The following is a 17,441-nucleotide window of genomic DNA, read 5'->3' as shown; positions in this document are numbered from 1 at the left end:
AAACGATTTAAACCCCGGTCCACATTGTTCAGAGGTAGTTAAAACCACAAACAAATTGGTTGGCTTCATCGGACGAGTCTTTAATAATAAATCGGAAAAGGTAATATTAAAACTGTATAATTCGCTGGTTCAGCCCCATCTAGAGTACTGTGTACAGTTTTGGTCTCCCTATTACAGAAAAGACATAGAAAAGTTGGAACAAGTACAACGGAGAGTAACAAAAATGATTCCCAGGTTGAGAAATTTATCTTATGAACAAAGGCTTAAAGAAGTAAATTTATTCAGCCTATCAAAGCGAAGAATGCGAGGCGATCTAGTATAAGTGTTTAAAATGTTTAAAGGATACAGTAATATTAATGCGGAAGATTACTTTACAATTGATCGATCAAATAGAACAAGAAGAAATCACAATTTCAAGATAAGTGGTAAAGATTATCGTCGCAGGAAGCCAAACACTTTTTCAATCGAGTCGTTAATGGTTGGAATTCTCTTCCCTGTGATGTCGTTGATAGTACAACAGTTACTGCCTTCAATAATAGATTAGACAAGTATTTTAAATCCAACCAGCAACTAAGATATTACTCATTGTCGTAATAAAGTTAAGTTCTTTCGAATACTGGTGTCCTTGTCCGTTTTTATCGCCCGGTTAGTGGTAGCATTAATGGTAGTTCTTTCCTCTTTTCTACATAATTTCCATGCAGTTTTTCCATGCTGCATGGTTCTTTTTCCCTTTCCTGCCAGCTTTGGCTGGAGGAGCCTTTGCTGTCCTTCATCTTCCACCTTTGATTAGATAGTTAGTGTAGCTTGTCACAAACAGCCTCGTAAGGACCATCAGGTCTTCTGTTGTTTGTTCTTCCTTTGTGTTCTTTGTGTTCCTCTTCCTCCTCATACGTCTCAATAAAAGAAACCTAGAGCTTCATATTGCAAGCGCCAGCAAAACAAATCCTAAAGAATTTTTTGCCTACGTAAGAAATAAAAAAATTTCACCCCCGGTATTGGCCCAATAGGAACTGTAAATGGCGAATCCACGAATGATGATAAAGAAATCGCTAACATATTGAATGATTTTTTTGCCTCCGTTTTTATAGAAGAAAACTTATCCGAAAGGCAACCGGAAGCCCCTAGATATATTGATGACACATCCTTGAGTTGTATTAGCGACATTGTAGAAAGTGATATTGTACAAATTATCGATAATATTAAAGTAAACAAAACGCCCGGCCCAGATAAAATATCACCGCGTATTCTTAAAAAGGCAAAACATCAGATCAGCAAGCCCCTCTTAAGCATATTCTCAAAGTCGCTAAACACAGGAAAAGTACCACAAGAATGGAAACTCGCTAACGTAACTCCTATCTTTAAAAAAGGCGACAAGTCATAACCTGGTAATTATCGACCGATCAATCTAACGTCAATCATGTGCAAAGTTTTGGAGGCGATCATTCGTGGAAAAATGGAAAAGTTTTTTTTTAAGATTACAGACTAATTAAGGATTCGCAACATGGTTTTAGAAACAAACATTCATGTTTGACTAACCTTCTCGATTTCTTCAACTACTCGTGCCAGCACGAGTAGCTAAAGGACGCCCGTTGGTTGGGTCTGCTGCTTCGGGCTCGCGGTAAAGTCACGCCAAGTAATGTCGACACATCGTGGCTCAGTGAAACTCGAAATTAACACTTACATCCAGAGAACGAGAGAGAGAGAGAGAGAGAGAGAGAGAGAGAGAGAGAGAGAGAGAGAGAGAGAGAGAGAGAGAGAGAGAGAGAGAGAGAGAGAGAGAGAGAGAGATCTGAACATTTATTCATAGCTTACAGTTGGGCCAAAATTGTGGGTGTGGTGCGGGTGAGAATTCTCATAAAGTTTACAGGTGTGGGCACAGACACTGTGGGAGTGGTGTGGGTGTGTGTTCTCAATAAAAAGTTCACAGGTGTGGGGCAGGTGTGGGCACAGACACTGCGGGTGAGGTGCGGGTGCTCCATACAATTTTTCTTCTCTTTCCAATTTTCTTTTATATGGTCTGGGTTTTGACTAACTATCTGTCATTATTTTGTGCACAGTAGTCCCTCCATGGAAGAAGTTAAATATAAAATTAAAAGAATTAAAATTAATTTGGAGATATATATTACATTAGGCTTTCATTATTTATATTAAGCATATATCAACAAATAAACGAAATTAATGATTGAAAATATCAAACAGTAATAAAAACTGATTCATAACTACGTAGGTACAATCACCAAAAACTTATCAAACTCTGTAAGAATCATGCTTTTTGAGATACACGGACGAAAAATTTGGAGACACTTCTCCTTGTGTAGAGCGGGTCGTAGCCCTGGGCAAATGAGTGAGGTGCCAATGGCTCAATGTTGCATTCGCACTGATAAGCCTTGCCGCTTGATCTCGATAACGCATTACTCATGTGCTGTGGTGTGAAGTGAATATATCGGTTATGTAATCGCAGTATAATTATTGGTTATGTTTTGTGATTTCTCGTCACAAGAGTGTTTTTTCGTCTGAAGGATGATGTCATTCTGGTGCTAACTTGCTTAGCAGCGAATCACTGGCATTAGGTCGTCAATGCATTACAGAAATTATTGACAATTATTATTAGACTGTGGTGTGGAAAAATTATTATGTAACTCATTCCGCTCCGAAACCTTATCAGTTAGTTTAAATGCTGCGGTTGACGTCACTCCTATTCAAAGAAGGGAATAATAATGCCGGTGGTAGTTTAGGAGTACATTGCCAGTAAAAGTATTAATTGTATTATCTGCCAAAAGTAATACGTAAACCACATACTGCGACAGCTTGGTTAAGTATAAAAATATATGAGGACAGACAGACATGCATAGACAACATGAGAGGGAGAGAGACCGAACCCTTATGAACTCTTCCCAGCGACACCTGTTGGGTCGGTCCCTCTCCCCGCCATTAGTGCCGCTCAGGACAGGCCGTTAGTGACAAGCATCGCTGCTTCATGCGAAGTTTTGCCTAACTGCTCGTCACACAGGCGGCCGCTGGGCACTGCCGGCTCGTAATGACCCGCTGCAACACGGCGCACCCTGCCCGACACAAGGCTCGCTCGCGGCGTCGTTAGTGTCGTAAAGCCCGTGCTATGTTTTTAAGCGAGGCGTCACACTCAGTAATGGGTCTCTGCCACGCCTCCCTCCAGCTGATTAGTAATTCTATTATGAACGTTTTAATCTCTAGTTAAAAATGTCGTACTGAGATTGAATTACTTGTGTGATTTAATCTGTGAATTTGAAGAGAATCAACTATTTTCCCCTTACACGTACTGCCACTACTTACTACATATTAGTTTTACCTAGACTCCTGAATGCCTGTCTTGCGGATAGGTAAGTTCCACTGAGAAACAAGATAATGAAGATAATCTTTGTTAGGGTTTATTGAAGTCTTCTTGAGTGCTGGCAGAGTTGTCTCGTTCCTGTGGGGTGACGGAGTGGGTATGGGTGTCAGTACCTCATGTTCGTTCCCATGCTCACCTTTACGGTTCGACAGGGTGAGTAGGATCAATAATGGCGAGAAGTAAGGTACTGGGAGGGGCTTCGGTCTCCTGAGTGGCAATCCGTGTAAAGTCAGAAGGAACACTTGCCCGGTGAAATGGACTGCCGTACATTATTCACACGTTATTGCCTGGCTTCCGACATAGGCAGTAATCAAAACATCTCCACTGATCTGAAACGGTCCATCAAGTTTGGTTCACTTTTTTTGCCGTTCAACTGAGTTACCCCTTTTTATTCATCATTCATGCTTCGTATTTTCCCCCTAACAGCTTCTTTTAGTTGTTATTTGATTTTCTTTTCGTTTAAGACTGATACTCTAAACTGCCACGTGTTTTAGTTTCCTAGATACCTGCAAACACACACACACACACACACACACACACACACACAACACACACACACACACACACACACACACACACACACACACACACACACACACACACACACACACACAAAAGTCCGTATCCAGGGCTCTGTACCTTTCACTTAATCAGGTCCCGGAGTAGGAGGGAGTAATGTGCCTGGTCCAGTTCTCAACTCCTTTATTGGAGACCTTAGCAGTGACCCGCATTGCCATGACTTGTGTGTGCATCAGAGCTGCAAGGCGACTCATCCGGGCTGATTACACCGAGAAAAAAGGGAACTAAAATGATGATGGTAATAATAAAGGTAATAATAATAATGATAATAATAATGATAATGATAATGATAGTAATAATAGTATTACTACTACTACTACTACTACTACTACTACTACTACTACTACTACTATTAATAATAATAATAATAATAATAATGATAATAATAATAATAATAATAGTATAATATTAATAATAATAAACAGCAACAGCAACTATATTATTAATAACAATAAGAATAATGATAATAATAATAATAATAATAATAATAATAATAATAATAATAATAATAATAATAATAATAATAATAATGATAAAAATAATAATAGTAATAATAATAATAATAATAATAATAATAATAATAATAATAATAATAATAATAATAATAATAATAATAATAATAAGTAACAACAGTAATAGTGATAATCTTAATAATTCTAGTGTAATTTATATTAGTTAAAAAGGCACCTGAAAGATTAAATATTCACAGGTTGGAAATAAAACAAGAAAAAGCTTTTGGACGTTGTCATTTGTGTTGATTGAATAGTTAGTTGTATGTATACATAATTTTTTTTGGTTCGTGTAAATTAACATAATGGAGGTCACGGGTGATTAAAGGCCCCGACGGCAACGCGATAATTAGACACCAAACGCCCGTCAGACGAGGCGAGGCGACGCGGGCTAATGGTTGGGGAAGTTAGGCGAGGGAAGCGTCAGTAGCAGTCATTATATCCTGAGATGAATTTCTTTTTTCATGTCTTTGATTCCGTTAATCTAGGACTTTCTACATAGGTGCATGTACTTATTCACCTGGTTAATCGTTACACGCTTTTAAGGGGCTGTATAAGTGTAAGTAATGACTATCTCGTCCCTCGTCAGTCATTTGCAGGTGTGTACTTCATATTTGTGGGAGGCGGTGGCTGAGAGGTTAGCGTGCGGGTGTGGCGTCCAGGAGGACGCGGGTTCGCATCTAGCCTGCCGCCACAAGCCGATTTTTTTTTTTTTTTTTTTTGTCACCACCAAGTGGCCTAAGACGACCCACATGCTGTCCTGCTGACCACCCACACGCTGCCTTACAGACCACCTATCAACCTGGCTCTAAATTCTCTCTCTAAATAGCGGATCAATGATGAGCACCGGGGGACAGCATGAGCAAAGCAAGATGGCGCCACTATAAAACACTTGCCTGCGCCATAACGGGCAGGGGCCGAGCATCAGGCCCAACCAAGAAAGCCTAAAGGCGCCATAGGCAGAAAAAAAAAGATAAAAATGTGTAAGACATTGCATGACGACATTTTGTATATATATATATATATATATATATATATATATATATATATATATATATATATATATATATATATATATATATATATATATATATATATATATATTATGGCTTGTAGCACCAATAGGCTTTCATAATGGGGCCTGTTGGTCGGCCCCAGCCCGTTAGTGCTGCTTATGTACAGGCATTGACCCATTCTCTGTAATGGCGGTTCGGTGATGTGTAGCACATGAGTACCCCATTTGTGTGTTGTGACATCTTCACCACACGAATATATGAGGAGCTTTGTAAAAAGAAATTCCCAAATAAGTGTTTAATAAATGAGTAGGATATCTGAGCAGGGTTAATTAACAGAAATTAATTTATCATACACCGTCCCTGCGCCTCGGGAACTGAGGCCCCCTGCATGAATATACCCGCAACACTAAATCAGCGGGATGAAAGAATCCACAAATAATAGTAAACAAAAGAAAATATTGACACAACGCCCAAAAGCGAGAGACAGACCTTTATACTTTTTTGTAGAATATTGAAAACTTAAACTCCGATGGAAAGAATTAGTCAACCCTGGTTTGTTAGTGGAGAGGCTGGTGAATAGTCTCTATTATGGATGGCCCGGTAAAAAAACAGGAGTGGGTGAAAAGCATGGAGGGTTGTTGAGGTATCGGAGCTAATATTCCCAAGTGCATTAAAAACGAAATCAGAAAATGCTCATCACAGAAGTGACAGCAGTATGAATCAGCAATGTCCAAATTTATATTATTGCTTTTTTATGAAAAAACATATTGCAATGTCTGATCATATTTACTCCGCCCAGGTTCATTTCACTCACCATCCATTGGGGCTGTTTAAATTTTTTCTTGCAGTGTGTAAAGTTGAGCGCTCCCGTGAGTTAGTGTTACCGTGATGAGTGAAGAGGTAAAATGCAGGCAAGCGCGCGCACACACACACACACACACACACACACACACACACACACACACACACACACACACACACACACACACACACACACACACACACACACTGTGTTATGTGTGAGTGGTCTCAGTCCTCCCCAAAGATCGGTCACTGAGCTCTGAGCTCCTTCCGTAGGGGAACGGCTAGCTGTCTCGAGAGAGACCCGCAGCAGACCAAGAAGTGATTTACACACACACACACACACACATACACACACACACACACACACACACACACACATAGATAAATAGATCAGTTTATTGACCATAACATGCAATAAGTTATTATATAACAGTAATACAACATATGGTCCAGAATCAGAAACAAACGATGAAATAAAATCTAAACACGTAAACACATCAAACTCAAAACATTAAACAAACACCGGAAGTCACACAACTGCTTTGCGCAAGAAGTGAAAAGCTTTTTAGAGAAATTACGACAAGTAGAAAAGCTCCACATTTCACACTGGGGAGAGTGTACTTCCATAACGTTAGAAGTGCAGTATTACAGACTTACATCAGTAAAGACATTATCTAATCTATGTGAACATGTGTATAACACAGAGCCCCATGTAAATCACTTTCATTTGTTAACTAAGTCAGTTGCCGAAAAATATTTGCAGGTGAGGTGTCACTATAATGGGAAAAAGATCATTGCCATGTTGCCGGACAGAGTTAGAGTAAGGAGTCGCTAAACATATACAAAACTAATTCACTTCACTGGCCAGTAGCATACACATGCTCTATCGCTCTCCCTAACTCCATGAACATAATCTTTTTAAGTCATATTAGCATAATAATTTTAGTATATATTTTACCTTTAATGTATTACTTATTTGTCTTCATTGAAGTTTAAATAAGATAATACATGTGTATAATACCCATTCAAACTCCATGGAAAGACCACACAGCGCAGTGGGACAAGCAGGTCTTTGCCAGTCCTGGGTGGGGCATCGGTCGGACAGTCAGGCCTCACTCACTGGTGAAGTGCGCGGGGCGAGCAGGGCCTCTCCTCCCATCCTACCTCCATGGTTCGGATAGCGCTCACCTGAGAGGCTTTGCTTTGCAAGAATTAAAGGAAGATAATAAATACTTTCTTCTCCGCTATATTTTCATACGAATTTATTTGAATTATTGAACGGAACCTCATAATACTTTGCCTCGGTGCTCTTTTAAATAAAAAAAAAATTAGGTATTGTATTTTCGCATCCTTTTCGATAAAGGACAGTTTGCAGTACTGCGTTCTACCATACTCAGTTTAAAAAGTCACCCAAAACAGTGATTGGAATCGCTTATAAATGATAAAAGATAAACAACGAAAGTAAAAGAGTGGCAACCCATAAGTTTTCGAGGTTAGGACAGAGTACCAAGTGCAGAGATAAAATTATAGGATTTGCCGAAGCAGGGTGGTGTACCGTGACAATCCGACAGAAGTAGATCACAAAAGGAAAGGCTTTTGTGTACCAGTTCACTAACAGTGGCTAGAAATGATGAGCATGATTAATTTATATCATTGTTTATCAATATTTATCATAATATTGACTAAACTATTTTGCTATATTTATTCATCTGATAAATTTTTACAGTGTCCTTGACGGATGTTACCATCAATGGATAATTAATGTGTGAAAAGGTCTTGACAAATTATTTATTACACCTCAAACATGTGTTTTTTTCCTTCGCAAAATATTCAGTTTTGTCTCTAAATTCATATATATTGTACATATATTTGGTTAATTGTCGAGAACAACCACACTCAAATAAAACATGTGGAGAAATTACTTGAAAAGCTTCCATAATTCATGGACAGAGCGAACCTTTCCAAAGTCAGTGCTATCACTTCCTATCGGGACTTAACATCAAATAATCTTTGAATCTAATATTCAAAATCTATTTTTATCGAGCTTTCCCTTCCCTCACCCTCAGTATGCTTACTCTAATTCGTATTCTGAACAGAATGGAACACGAAAAAATGTTATTTATTTTGCAAGGCAGGTATATATAAAAATAATTGTATTGAGTAGCAAATGTAACAGTTATTGACAAACAACCATTTTGGAAGTAAAACAAACTGCTTTCTCAAAACAAACTGCTTTGTTTCTCCGTATCGTGCACTACAGGCCTTGACTGTACCCGAAAATAGCGAAATCGTGCTTGTAAATATGGAGCAGTCGATCCATCAGCTCCCTGCTCCCGTTCGCGTAGTACTCCCTGTCAGAGTGATCGAGAACGTGACCGTAGCTGCGGTGCTTCACCAGTAAGCTGACCTTATCCGAGAAGCCCAACACCCCGCAAAACAAGTGTTATATCTCCTCCTGTATCGTCTCCAACTTAAGGATGTAATCGAACTTCATCCGGCAAGGATCACACATCTCTGTGTAGGTCATCCAGTGTTCATCAGGCATGGCCATTTCATGGGTCCAGACCACGTGACGCAGGAATTGGTTGAAAGTGAAAGATGTGTTCCTGAACCGTTGTACAAGGTCGCTTAAATTGTAGGCATTACCAAATATCTTTAAGAAACCAATATTAGACCCCTTATGTATTATGAGGTAGGCAGTTTCCATTTCTTCTACACCGTAAAACATATTTTCCTCTTCTGATGGGTAGGCCAAGAGAGCACCAGACTGACTTACATAGTTGTTCATATATACCTGGTATGCTTTTCTGATCTTGCTTAACATTTCGTTGAACTCTCGATCTCGATGCAAAAATCCCAGACGAGTGCAGGCAGCCAGTATTTATTGAAGCGTGTGTACCAGCTTTCGGTGCTCTGTGTGACGTTTTGCCATTCATCGTCATACTCGAAGCGTGCTTTCCCATTCAAGAACTTGTCTCTGAAAACGGGGAAAAGTCGAGGAGTGTTGGGAGTAATGATTTTCAAGGCATGAACAAAATTAAATGTACCATATTTCACAGAATTACGAGAGAGAGAGAGAGAGAGAGATTTTTTTGGGGGGTGGTGATTAACCCTGACTGGGGGTTTAGGCCATATTTACATATTTTTTTATAGTTTTTTTACTGTTTAGTTGTGTTTTTTTTTATTTATTTTCATTATCATTTATACAGCACATCCATATAGTCCATGTGCCAGACCAAATTTTAGTACCAGGGACTAAATGACAGTGATTTTCAGGTAGTTCAGACCTTCAACTATATGGATTGATATGATGGACAATCCAGATGTACAGGTAAATGCGTGTTTTTGGCACCATATTTCAAAGCGCCTCTCCCTTTTAGGCGGATTTTGAATATATCAAATTTCGGGTTATATGGCACTAACGGTTGATCCTACACAAGTTTTGAAGAAATCAAAATTTGTTTAAAATCAATTGTTACATCAGGTGAAGTAGTTTCCGTTCATTTTCTAGGTACAAATATGGATATTGCTTCAGAGGAGGTAACATTGAAAATGCACGACTTTTCGGTGTTTTTCTATTGTATTCACATAACAAAGTCTCCTATATTTTTATAAGAACAAACTCACTCGTTGAAATTTGTATTTTAGCGTAAGTAGAACTTGTTTGCAGCAAAATACAGCAACAAAACATTTGAAATTCATATAATGTTTAGCGGTTTAGCACCACAGTGTTCTGCAAGTCAAAATCATCGTAATTCTGACTCGGTTTGACTATTGTATATCCCTGTTACTACTTATGTGTAATTAGTAAGTCAGAGGATGATATGAGTGCTAGGTGTCTCCCATTTATATATTTCAAACACGCCTGGGCTATTCACTGTATGAAATCAATCAGTAACGTAAGGCAGAAACCTTTTTTCATTATCTGCTATCATTTTCAACACATATTTCATGTTAACTCAAAATTAATAAAGTCCATATTTACTATAAAAATAAGTTGAATAATAATTATATTGCATGTCGTGCTATAGCAGTTATAACAGGAAGTAAGGCATAACCCAAAGTGGAATGCAGAAATGCGGTTAATAGCAAAAGACCTTTGTTTTGTTACTGCTGAGTCTGCTATCGTTTCCAACACTTATTTCATGATAACATAAAAGTAATGACGTGATATTATTACCATATGTACAAGTAACAAAAGTTGTGTTATGGAGATAATTACAAACTTAGGCGTGACCAGAAGTGGATTGCACAACTCGAGTTAAAATTAAAAGTTATGATATCATCCATGTTGTCTTCAAGCTACACTTCTGACATCACTTGAGACTTGGATTTCATGCTAAACTATAGTGAGGACGGACCACGTGGACGGAGGACGAGGCGAGCTGTGTGTGCAGTGCGGAGTGGAGCCTGTCCCAACGTGTTAACCTTTAGGTACTCCACTGTAGCACACGTTTATTAACCACTCACTAAATTATGAATCATATTTATCTATTTAATATTATCTTACCTGTAGGCCCTCTTTTCAACATTGTACCCTTACATTTGTCGCTCGAATAGGGACAAAGCCTTGTCGGGAGAAATATACATTCGGGCTTAAAAAAATAATGCGATGAAAATAGCTGATGACTGACGATTTGAAGTGAGATAAGTGCAAGAAAATGTTTAGGCGCTACTACATTTACCACTGATTTTCGTTTATTTCTTTTTTACATTACAAAATTATGGTAATGTGATGCAGAATTTTCTCAGGAAGACGATGGTGGAGTTTTTTTTTTATAATGAACGGTGGGGTCAGGAAACCGGGTGGGAGTAAGATGTGTGAAATCATCAGTTAGGATGAACTGGAGACACTCACGACCCTCGGCGGAGATCCAAAGGCAACATTTGTAGGGCCTTGACGCGCACTCATGTATGTAACTCTGTGGCCGTATGCATGTATACAGTACATGTTGAAAGAAACTTAGTGCAAACTCGCCATGCCGAGTAAATATCACGATATTTCGTTACGTCTCGGCACAATGCCCAGAAACCTCATTTTATTTCCGAATTTTCCTATTACTTGGAAATCGAAACAAATTTTTTGTTAGAATATTTCTTTGCCTTTACAAGTTATGTCAAACACCGAGTTATAAGTGTTTTGTTGTATAGCAAAAAGTTCCAAAATTTGACCTTAAAACATTTGATGTACACCAAAACTATGCCAAGCGATAAGTCGTGTTTAAAGTGATGTTTGTAGCGTCAACTAACTTGCAGTAAGATGACCGTATGGCTCATCAAGAGTGACACCGTCCCAAACCAAAACCATGCCCAAAACCAGCCCATTCAGGCAGCAAGGCTCCAGCGTCGGCTTCTCAAACAAGTAATGAGTAGAGAGATGACAGGCCCATAAACAGAGTATTCCCTAATCGTGAAAAGTTAGCAATTCAAAATAAATGTACAACATGAGAATTATTATATTTATCAATGTACTTTTACACAAAGGATCACCAGTCTATATTAAATCTCCCCATATATTCCATGCTTTCGAAAAGTTCTCGTTACCACCTTGACGTCTGATCGTCTCTGGTTTGGGGCTGTTGTGCCTGGGGTGCTATACGGTCATTTAATTGAGAATAAATTTGCACAAAAAAACTAAGTAAGGTAACCTGTAGGCGGAGGCGAGTCTTGCCAGCGGGTGTCTCACCACCACTGCGCTGAGAGGCCGGGGAGCCGATGCAGTCTTGTTCTCCACGCGACCGATGAATTTCCTTATCGCCGAAGACCCAGCCTGCATGGACTATGTTTTAAACCAGGAACCTTTTACATCTTAGCTAGGGGCCGTAGGGTCAAAATATTTACGGCGGACAAAACAACCAAACAATTTTTTTGTGAACAGTATAGGTCATAGTAACCTATTTCAGAAGGGCTGCCCAATGCTATCAACTACCATTGGCTGCCATATTGAATTATTCAATATTGCTGCCATCGAAAATTACCTGTGCAGTATTTTAAAAGATTGAGCCATTTTCATGATTTTGGTGTCTAATATTATTTCCAGGGTCAAGGAGTACAATTTTATGGCCGTTGAGACTCTTCTGGGGTGATTTAGTCCTAAATTGTGAAAATTGTGAAAAAAAAACGATAGCTTATTATTCATGCCTTGTGTGTTAGATAAAGGTGCTATCATTCCAAAAACATGGCTCCTACGATTAAAAATTTTGCTCAAATCTGAGCAAAGTTTTCATAATTTAGGACTAAATCACCACAGAAGAGTCTAAATGGCTACAAAATTGTACTCCTCGATCCTGGAAACAATATTAAACACCAGAATCATGAAACTGGCTCAGTTATAATCCAAATTTTAATGTTATTGCGGAAGGCAATTTCGATGCCGTCTTTATTGAAAAAATCCAGTATGGTGGACATTGAAAGTTGATAGCATTGGGCAGCCCTTCTGAAATACGTTACCATGACCTGCACTGTTCACACACTAAAAAAGTTTGGTGCTCTTGTCCGCCGTGTAGATGTTGCTGTTTTTTTATTTTTTATATATACCATAAGACCCCTAGTTATATGTGATGCATAGAAATATGAACAGAAGAACTCAAGATATTTTTAAATTTACTTTTGTAAACAAGTCGGGAACTTTAAGAATATACTAATAAAAGTTCGGAGACCTAATTCATCCAATAGTTTCCTAAATTAAAATGTTGTTCTATACCTTAGGGAACACAAACAGCGAGAAAGGGCCCGGCAGCACATGTTTGATTGCTGTCCGCCAGAACAGGAGGGGATTGGCGATCCGTGGGTCATATTTGTTAGACCCCTGCTGGAGGACACGGTGCCGACACTCAAACTTTTCTTCTAGAGCCTGTTTGATTTTTTTTTAGAAGGATTGCCAAAGCAGATGCAGTGCGACGCAGTGCGTGCGTGGTCGTCGGTGTGGCTTCTAGTGGCGGGTCCTCGGTGCTCTTCAGCCAAGACCATGGCGGCTGCATTTTCTTGTCGGCGCCAGGTCGCCACACGCTCAGCTGATACAGAAATATCAGACGCTTATTTATGTCGTTTTAGTAAGCTATATGCATCACATGCATTACAATAAAAAAAAATATAATAAATATTTTCATCTAGCCAAATCCCTATTTAGTATTCATGTGTATATATAATCGACGTTACCAGTTTGATTCCATGAGCATGTTCATACAGAATTCACTGTTATTAAAGTTTCGCGTGTCGGAAATTAATAAGTAATGGACACCACTGATAACAGGTTCCCAATGTGCAACATAACCAACGCTGGCAATTTTTGTTTTCAAGAGACTAAATGCCCATTCTTGTGATACTACTACTTCTTCAATCTCAGTCACATATGTTTCTCTTCTGGTTTTGGATAGCTGTTTTCTGTTTGTTTATGATTTATAAAAAAAAACAGACTCGTGTTTACATATTGCTCCCCCCACCCCACTCCCACCCCCACACGGATCTCCGTAGTTCAATGGTTAGCGTGCTTGCCTCCCAACCGACAGGGCTCGGGCTCGAATCCCGAGTGGTGTGGAGACCTATGGGCAGTCGTTTAATCCGGGCCCTCTCCGCCCAGCAGTGAATGGGTACCGGGTGTTAGTCGAGGGTTGTGTCCCAGCACCCGGATGTGTGTGGATGCAAGGATGTGGGTGCAGAGATCCGCCACTTCTGAGCTCTGATCTCAATCGGGGAGGGTACTGACTGGCAATCGCGAAACTATCGCGTGGCCTGGCCGTGGTGAATTACACTCATTATAAACAACAGCATAAGCTTTAAGCTTAAGAAAAAAAGTTTCACACAATGTTTTATGTACTTTAAGGAAGCATAGAACGTCACTCACCCCACTATGCAGAAGTACAGCCGTAACGGCAACTTCAAGGATCAGCTCACCGTCTCTCATGGCCACGAGTCCTATGTTCTTCTCGCTTTTAGCAGTTTGATTTATCTGCAAGTGAGAGGCGGTGCTTTTTAAGTTTGACCCGTTTATCTTATATATGGTAATTACTAAATATTTTTCAGAAGTCACACGAGTTATTATCCTAGAATGCGTTTTGATAGTGTACGGCACTTTCAACATACAGACGACTTCTGGTCATTTTTCTTACAAAACGTTTCTCAGTTCCTTCCTCAATATGTTACTCTGCGTGCTATTTTAAGAGGACTGAGAATTATTAATAGTTTTTAGAAATAGACCCGTGTTTATCATCACTTTTCCTCCGATGTCCACCCCATCCTTCAACTACACAAATACAGACCCCCCCCCCCCCCCCCACACACACACACACACACACCGCTCTGGTAGCTCAATTGGTTAGAGCGCCGGGCTTCAAGGCTTCATGGCCAAACAGGCGGCGGTTCGAGCCCCGCTTAGGCCGGATTCTTTCCGTTGACTAGGAGTGGTTACTGTCCCTCCTTGAACAAGGAGGATGGGGGGTGTGGTGCGTGAGGTCCTGGCAGTACCCAGAGATCGACAATAATGAGCAGATGCTCACGTCGTGAGGGTACCTGCTGGCGAAAGCGAGTCCAACTCGTGATCAGGCCGTGGTGAATTGCACACACACACACACACACACACACACACTGGTGACGCTGCCTTTATTACGATAACAGCGTCCCTAGAGAGAGAGAGAGAGAGAGAGAGAGAGAGAGAGAGAGAGAGAGAGAGAGAGAGAGAGAGAGAGAGAGAGAGAGAGAGAGAGAGAGAGAGAGAGAGAGAGAGAAGCAATTTTAGGAAGAGGAAGAAAGGGAAAGATGGCAATGGAGAGAAGTGTTCCCGAATGTAGTGTTTCGTATGGTGAACAAAATATTTGCAGTCAGGATTTGTGACTTTTGTCAAGAAGAAGAACTCTGATGCCATTACAACACACTGCCTGATCCACCATGAGGCTCTTGCCTCCAAGACGCTCCCTGCTGCTCTCAAAGTCACCTTGGAAACTGTGATCCGCACCGTCAACCATATCAAATGTGGGACACTCAACACCAGGCTTTTGTCGGTAGGCGGTGGCCGAAGTGATAGCGTACTGGAACCACATTCGCCGCGTGATGGACGACGCGGGTTCGAATCCTCACGCTACCACTCGGATTTTTCGGTCACCGCCGAGTGGCTTAAAACTACCCACATGCTGTCCTGAAGACCACCCATCAACCCGGACTCTAGAGGAAGCCGTCCAAGCGAATCAAGTACGAGTTCCGGGGGGCAGCATGAGCCAATGCAAGATGGCGCCACTATAAACACTCGCCTGCGCCAGAACGGGCTGGGCCGACCATCAGGCCCCACCTGGAAGGAGCCTTGGGCCGACCATCAGGCCCCACCGGGAAGATGCCTACCGGCGCAATAGGCAACAACGTAAAAAAAAAAAAAAAAAAAAAAAAGTGCCAAGACATTGATTCTGCCCACCAAGACCACTTCTTCTACACATCTGTTTGTTGGTTGTCAAAGGGCAATGTTCTCGCTCTTGTATTTGAGCTCTTTGATTAATTGCAGGTATTTCTGGCAGCACAAGGAAAGAAGACAGAGCAGTTGTGAAAGGACATTCGAGAGCCGCTTAAGTTTAAGTGTAGTCTTGGCTACTTGGCAAACATGTTCGAAGCCTTGAATGGACTTAACCGGCAACTACAGGGCTCAGATGCCACCATCACTCCTGGTAATCAAATCAAAGGCCCTAAATAGGTTGGATGCTGAAACAGACATGCGATGTGCCTTGAGCCACACTTGTATAAAAAAGGAAATATATTCTCACTACAATGCATGATTAAATCAATTAAATTGATTCATGTTAATAATCATTAATAAACATTAATAAACTTTTTTTATTATTGCTTTCTCTGCTGTGATTAATCTTTTAAATGTATCTGCGCCATTGGAAATCGTACGTTCTGAGAACGATTATAAAGGTGGGGGTCATGGTAGGTTTGGTACTACTGAAAGAGGTCACGTACTGGAAAAGTTTGGGAAACACTGCCCTAAAACATTCTGATTTTGTGATTTTGAAATTTAGATTTACACTGGTTAGGATTATATTATATGCTTCCTTAAATTAATTATTCCCATTGATTGGCAATATTTTTTCCTTGCAGCTTGAGTGTTGAATGTCCCTTGCCTGCCGCTGCCTCTCAACCATTTTCCTGAACTTGTGTTTGGAGCAACGAGACCAACAAACACATCATGGGTTAGCCTCCCTCTTCATCCCTTCGTCACGCCCACTTGTTCACCTGGCTCACATCCACCATACAGGCAGCAACGGTGAGTACCCTGCATGGCGGAGTGTTGTATTTGAGGTATTTGAGCTATGATGACTGCGGAGGTCGACAACGTGGCATGCTGTCGCCTGGCTCACGTCCACCTTACATGCCACATATTACATGTATTTTAGCGGATATTGTGGACGGTGCAGGACAAACAATATGACCTATGGCAGTGACATCTCAAATAATGGACGGCGGACTCTTTTGATTTTGCGGCGCCCTTGTCATTGAGCCACGATTTTTGGAAAATCAACCGCTTTGGTGCGAATCGCCATAACTCCCTTATTTCTGGGGTTACAGAAATGTTTTTGGTATCAATCGACGGCAAAATGAAAGAGCTATATTTTGTAATTAGCGACCGGGCTCAAAAACCGACTCGAAAGGGTACAAAATCGAATAAATTCGCAAAAAACGACTCTGAAGCAGAGAGTGCAAATCAGTGGTAAAAAATCTGAATGGGGCAGTGTTACGAGTGTAGTCCCACAGGGGTCGGTGCTGGGTCCGTTGCTTTTTATCATATACATCAATGACTTTGACACCGGAGTTAGTAGTGATGTCAGTAAATTCGCAGATGATGAGAAAAACGGTAGAGTAATCCGATCAGACCAGGACGCTTGCGTTCTCCAGGATGAGCTTGACAGACTATATGATTGGGCGGGGAAGTGGCAGATGGAATTCAATGTCGGGAAGTGTAGCATTCTGAGTGTAGGTATGAATAACCCCTCACATAATTACACCTTAATTCTTCTGTTCAAAAGGGCTGTGTGTGGAGCCCCCTCCCTAAACATGAGAAGAATACACCATAAGAAGGCGGACAAGGCTCTGGTATAAGGACAGTTCAGATTACAATTAATCATTTAACATAATATTGACCGAACTGTTTTGGATATACTTCAGCATCTGATTTTAAACTTGCCA

At 40.5% G+C, this 17,441-nt stretch overlaps 1 protein-coding gene across 1 annotated transcript in view; it reads left to right on the top strand.

Moving 5' to 3' along the window:
• Window positions 1-16,380: 16,380 nt before the first annotated feature.
• Window positions 16,381-17,441, top strand: part of LOC127008872 (nephrin-like) — a 289,486-nt gene continuing 288,425 nt past the window's right edge. Inside the window, exon 1 of the mRNA XM_050881286.1 lies at window positions 16,381-16,521. The gene's annotated coding sequence lies outside the window, so the exon portion shown is untranslated. The remainder of the gene's footprint in view (window positions 16,522-17,441) is intronic.

This window comes from Eriocheir sinensis, chromosome 4 (assembly GCF_024679095.1).
Source record: "Eriocheir sinensis breed Jianghai 21 chromosome 4, ASM2467909v1, whole genome shotgun sequence".
In the NCBI taxonomy this organism is placed as follows: Eukaryota; Metazoa; Arthropoda; class Malacostraca; order Decapoda; family Varunidae; genus Eriocheir; species Eriocheir sinensis.
The sequence above is the reverse complement of the archived record's forward strand: the minus strand, read 5'-3'. Positions and strand labels throughout refer to the sequence as shown.